Raw genomic sequence first — 6473 nt, 5'->3', positions numbered from 1 at the left:
GATCAGATTGTAAGCAAGCCTGTAAGGCATTTTCTCAATTAGTGATTGATAGGGGAGGGCTCAGCCCATAGTGGGTGGGGCTGCCCCTGTGTTCTCTATGAAAGTAGGCTGAGCAAGCCATGAGGAAGCCGCTAAGTAGCACTTTTCATGGCTTCTGCATCAGCTCCTGCCTCCAGGTTCCTGTTTTGCTTGAGTTCCTGTCCTAATTTCTTTTGATGGTGAACAGTGATATGGAAGCATAAGCCAAGTTAAACTCTTTCCTCTGGTTGCTTTGGTCATGGTGTTTCTTCACAGCAATAGATACCCTAAGACAGTGTAAGTAACAGAGAGGTGACTTTAAGATAGGCAGAGGGTGTGCATATGTTACATAAAGATTATACAGTTTTTATATATTGATTTGAAACAGGACTGCACAATATATCCCCACCTGGCCTTGAACTCTGAGAACTGCTTGCCTCTGCCAGAATTAAAGCATTTGGCTGGACATCATCTTTATGTGTCTGGAACATCTGCAGAATGTACTCTGATCCTGGGATCAGCCCTCTGCAGAAACTGAGTGGTCACTGTATTGATGTGGGGCAGCAGAGGCACCCACCGGGAAAGATTCCATCAAAGGCCATGGTTTGCTTACAGTTTTGGCATGACTGGTCCTTATACTCAGATTCAGAAACTCCCTAGAACAGAGACTCTAGTACACTTAGTACACTAAGTGCAGACCAACGCTGGGGCCTGTCAAAAACACCCCAAACTCCTGCAGGCACCCAGGTTACACCTGACCATCAGGACCCTAAGACTCAGTCCTCCTGGCCCCTGTAATGACATCAGTGTGCATTGTCATCTCCAGATTCCACTTGAGGAATCCCAACTGCCAACGGTTTCCCAACAGCCCAAGGCTTCTCAACTGCCCACATCAGTCCCTGGCCAGGCAGCGGTGGGCAGGGCGAGCCGCAGAGCCAGAGTGGTGAGGAGCGCTGTGGTTCTGCTATTGGGCTTGCAGATCTGAGGGACAGGCTGGCTAGGTGCATAAGGACACTGGAATCAGCAGCCCTGGCAGAGTGAGGGTGATGGAGGCCTCTGACCTTTGATTGTATTTTGAAAGTAGTAAGGAAGCTTGGGTCCCAATGAAGGATGGTTAGCTTGGATACCAAATCTGCTTCCCCTGACAGGGATCCAGAACCTGCAGGGGAGGAGAGTGTTGCCTCCTAGCTGCACTGTTTAAGGGGATGCCCATGGAGTGTTAGATTCAGAAAAATGTTGCTGGGTATAGCCTGGAAGTCTGTATTTCCATCACTAGAGCATAGTAACCTGGTGGGTTGTAAGGGGACTTGTACTGGCTGCCCTGGATCCTATGTTGTTTTTGTTTTAAATTTCTGTTAAAGTCATGTCCATTTTCTTAGAGAAGCCTATTTTTCTTGTCTTTTTTTTTTAAATAGTACCTTTCCATGTGTTCTTTCTGCTGCATGTTAACTATTAAACTTCCCCTCAGATGGGAAGGGAAAGGAAGCAGTGACTTGAGGCTTTTCCTAGATGAATTTAGATGCCTATTCTTTCTTGTTTTCTTCTTTTAACAAGTGGAAGCTGTTGGTTAAGAATCTCCAAGTTCAGGTAACATTGACAGGGAAGGGATTAGAAGCGCGGACTTCTATTCTCCCAAGTGCAGAAGGCCTGCTAACCAGTGCCATGCACTTAGCAGATCTCAGTAAATATTTATTAGTGTTTTAATATGTAGCATGGTCCTGTACTTTTATGTACCTTAGTGTATGTGTTAACAGAGCTTTTGATGAAAATTAACATTTGTTGACTATGTTCCAACTCTGTTTTAAACAGCAAAGAGACATGGAAATATAGCTCAGCTGGTGCTATAGAAAACAGCTCTATTCCCAGAACCCCTGCAAAAAGCTGAGCCTGAGTTCACCCAGAAGTAAAAAGAGTTAAATGGTATATACTCATTTATATCAAGACACTAGCCCAAAGGGCAGGCACCATGAAAAACTTTACTTACCAGGAAAGTGGGTCAGAGGAGAGGACATCCTATTGAGACTTTAGGTGAGAGAAGCCTGAGAGAATGAGGAAATAGAAGGATCCCGAGGGTCCTGGAAACCTACAAGAGGAACTTTATGACAGGCGGATCTGGGTCCTGGGGTCCTCCTCAAACTATGGCACCAGCCAAGGAAAATATAGGCAGTAAACTTGGAACCCTGACCCAGACTAGCCAATGGACCAGACATTCTCCACCATTGAGTGGAGAAGGAGATCTGACTTCCACACAAACTCTGGTGCCCCATCTCTGACCACATCCCCTGGATAGGGAGGCATGGTGGCACTCAGAGGCAGGATAGCAAGTTACCAAGAAGAGACTTGATACCTTAAGAGCATATAGGGGGGAGGGCCCCCTCAGTCACAGACATAGGGGAGGGGAGTAGGGGGGAAGCAGGAAGGAGGGAGGAATGAGAGGATACAAGGGATGGGCTAACAATTTAGATGTAATATGAATAAATTAATAAAACACTATTTTTTTAAAAAGCTGAGCCTGGTGGCACAGGCTTTTAATCCCAATGATGGGCAAGCTGTGACAGGAGGATCCTTGGGGCTCACTGACCAAGTAGCCTGATTAATCAGCAAACCCCAGGTCCCGAGAGAGATTTTATCTCAGAAAGAAAGATGGGTGGCCACTGAAGAATGACACCCACATGCTTAATTGAAATTCCTTTTCTATGTAATTTTTGGCTTTCTATGATGATAAATGTAAGACAGTTTTGAAATTTGCTTAATATTTTAAATAAAACTAACCACTTTTATTTACTATTTTTAAAATTATGCTATCAAAGTTAACATATTATGTAGAAAGAGACATGAGGAAAATGATGAATGAGCATATTAGGTAATTTCAGATCCTAGGAGACCTTGAAGACTGGCATGGGGCTTTGCAATACAGTGACTGTCACTGCAAGTAGTTGAATTGAATATAAACAAGGGTCATTGAGAAATCTAAAGTTTCCCATATAGGAAGGGGTTAGGGATGAGCTGGTGTAAAAGTCCTTATTGTGTAAGCATGGGTGACCTGAGTTCAGTCCCCAGAGCTTATGGTAGAAAGAGAGAACAAATTTCCAAAAGTTATCAGCTGATACAGGGCACACACACACACACATACACACACACACACACATACATATACACAGTCAATGGGAGATGGACTAAAAGAAAAGAAATACTGGAAATAATCTCTTTCTTCCTCCAAAGACTAAAAACCTCTCAAGTTGAAAAAGGCTTAATAAGGGCCGAAGAGATAGCTCAGCAATTAAAAGCACTTGCGACTCTTGCAGAAGACCGGCATTCAGCCTTACACCAACACCAGATTGTGCAGCTCACAGCTGTCTGTGTCTCAGCTCCAGGGGATTTGATATGCTCTTCTGTATTCTGTCGGCACCTGCACACACATGTGCATATATCCATAGACATACACATATACACATAACTAAAGAGAAAGTAGAAATTTAAAAACAAGACCGCTCATGTGGAGTTTACTTATTTAAAACATACAATTCACTGATTTCCAGGTCATGCACAGAGCTATGAAACCATTATTGTTATCAGTTATGGGACATTTTCATCATCCCCCAAAGCAAAACAAAACAACAACAACAACAACAACAAAAAACATGGCAATTACCAGGCTCTCCCTATTTCCCCAAACCATTATCCACTTCCTGCCTCTAGGGACTTAACCAATTCTGGTTATTTCATCTCATTGTGGCATGTATCAGCATATTTTTCATATTGTAGAAATATATTCCTTTCTATGGATGTAATACATCTTATTCATCCATCTGGGTTTTTGGATATTGGTACTAAAGATAATGATAATGTAGACTTGAAGAGTTAGGCCCTGAATGAAATATGGCTTTAATATTTTGGTTCTTTGTCACTGCCCTGGGAAAATGATGGTGAGATGCACAGAGCCAGATGTCAGCCGGACAGTCATATTAGCTCATTTGGGACATGTTGAATGAGATGATGGTGGATATTGGAGTACAGTCCATCTGGCAGATGCTTAGACATGTAGATCTGGTCCTGGGCTGGAGGCAAGGCTAGATGTGGAGGTTTTAGTGGTGTGAATGTGTAAGGCTGGGACAGGTCTCTGGAAGACAAGAGCTTAGGGACTGACAATAAAATTGAAAATACATCCACATTTAGTATGAAGGTAACAAGTGAAATTTTTTCTTTAAAATTTTCACCCATGACCTGGTTGGTGGTACACACCTTTAATCCCAGTACTAGGGAGGCAGAGGCATGCCACTCTCTGTGAGTCTGAGGCCAGCCTGATCTCCATAGTGAATTCAAAGACAGTTAGGAGCAAGTCTCTCTCAAAACAAACCAATCCTCACTTTTTATACTTGTTTTAGGTACATCAGAGGTTTGTTTTCCTTTTGTCTTTTGGAGAGTTGTTTTATTTCTGGGATAGGGTCTCATGTGGCTGAGGCTGGCCTTGATCTCTTGATGCTTCTGTTTCTCCTTCTCAAGGGCTAGAGTTTCAAGCATCCATTTACATGCATTTGAAAACACTTTACTTTTCATTGAGTTGACCAATGAAACTCTGATGAAGAAATTGTTCATTTCCCACATCTCTCCAGTATATATTGCTAAATATGTGCATTTTTGTCTTCCTAGAGCTGTATTATAAAGCACTTCTGTGAGAAGAGATTTGTGCCTAAATACCTGGCAACAATCGGATTGACCATGGAGTCAGTAAGTATTGTTCCTCTGGCCTGTACACGACACAGATACTCAGTGTGTCCTTAGATAGTCTGCATCTACATCAGAGTGTGTGTGGGGGTTAAGCTGAGAGAGAGGCTTGGGAGATAAAGCCTGGAAAAGATGGGGCTAAGGGACAACACAAATCCTAACTGGCAGACGGGGCACCTGGGACAGATGTCTGTGTAAGCAGGTCTGACCAGCAAGTGTGTTCTTAGACTGTTTGGTCTTTTGTTGGCTTATGATCTTGACAGTTGTTTTGCATTCCAGCAAATAGATCTGAGAAGGGTCAAGTTGGAGATAAGTGGGGATTTATTTGGAGGTAAACTGGGAATGGTTGGAGAAAGGATTAAAGCAGCAAGAAAATCACCACAAAAAGGTTGAGTTAGGTAAACAGCACATTTCTTAAACATGGCATTTCAGTCCTTTGGCACCCCTGTTCAGTCTCTCCCCTCAGGGTATCCAGGTACTGTTGTGCACTGGGCTGGGCTGGACTGGGCTGGAGAGAACGAAGCTTAGCTGGGGCAGATGGGCTAGTTGGTGGTGGTGGTGCCTTCTCTGAGGTCTTTTTTTCAGTGAAATAGCTCTCTTTATTGAGGGGTGAATAAGGACTGTTTAAACCAAGGGGAGGCCAAGCAGTGGTGGCACAAATCTTTAATCTTAGCACTCCTGTGGCAGAGGCAAGCAAATCTCTGTGAGTTTGAGGCCAGCCAAGTCTACAGTGTGAGTTCCAGGACAGCCAGGGCTAAACATTGTCTCAAAACCCCAAAATAAACAAACAAACTTTGGGGAGTGGGTAGGGGTTCACAGGGTGAATGCACATCATTGACTGGGGTGGAGGTGCTGGGAATGCTCATCTGCATGGAGAGGAATTCCACATGCTTGCTGAACATGTTCTTATAAGGAGGGGAAGTCTAACCAGAAACCTACCAGGCTACACGACACCTTGTTGCAGGATATTTGACTCAATTTCTAGATCTTCTGCAGAGCCTACTTTTCAATCTTCCTGTAATTTCTACTCCTGCAGCTGCATCTTCATCCCTCTATCGTCATTCTTGAACACCTTAAACTTGCAGTTTCTTTTTAAAGATCCATTTACTAATTATTTATACACTGTTCTGCCTGCATGTACACCGGCATGCCAGAAGAGGGCACCAGATCTCATTATCAATGGTTGTGAGCCACCATATGGTTGCTAGGAATTGAACTCAAGACCTCTGGAAGAGAAGACAGTGCTCCTAACCTCTGAGCCATCTCTCTAGGCCCCTCTTGTTTTGTTTTGTTTTGTTTTGTTTTGTTTTGTTTTGTTTTTCATGACAAGGTATCTCTGCATAGCTTTGACTTTCCTGGAACTCACTCCATAGACCAACTAGCCTTGAACTCAGAGATTTGCCTGCCTCCTGAGTGCTGGGAATAAAGGCGTGCACCACCACTTTTGGGTACATTCTGGATTTTCTATTTTGTTCCACTGGTTGGTCTGTTGATATGCTGATGTCGTGAGCTTAATTACAGAGGATTTATGGCATAGGCTTCAGCCCTCACGGGAATAGAATAAAGTTGAAAGGGTTGTCATCAGATGGTCTGCTTTTTGGTGTCTGGTTTCCTATCATGTTTTCTGTTTTATAGTATGGCTCCTTTACCCTGGTGCTCTCGCAGCCACTAACTCCTGATGTGTAGTTCCAGGGTAGGCTAAGTACCAAATGGGTTTTGAATACAGTGAG

The 6473-nt window shown here is 43.5% G+C and overlaps 1 long non-coding RNA gene across 2 annotated transcripts; it reads left to right on the top strand.

Moving 5' to 3' along the window:
- The first annotated feature begins 785 nt into the window (after nucleotides 1-785).
- On the top strand, nucleotides 786-4798 carry LOC311585371. Of its 2 annotated transcripts, none has more exons than XR_014775203.1 (3): nucleotides 786-1055; nucleotides 1828-2046; nucleotides 4669-4798. It is a non-coding gene; the product is annotated as an uncharacterized lncRNA (long non-coding RNA). The 2 variants fall into 2 exon arrangements; XR_014775204.1 differs by having other exon boundaries at nucleotides 788-1061; nucleotides 4669-4797.
- The last annotated feature ends 1675 nt before the right edge of the window (nucleotides 4799-6473 follow it).

This window comes from Acomys minous, assembly GCF_964271855.1.
Source record: "Acomys minous genome assembly, chromosome: 15".
NCBI lineage: Eukaryota > Metazoa > Chordata > Mammalia > Rodentia > Muridae > Acomys > Acomys minous.
This window is presented reverse-complemented; position numbering and strand designations above follow the sequence as displayed.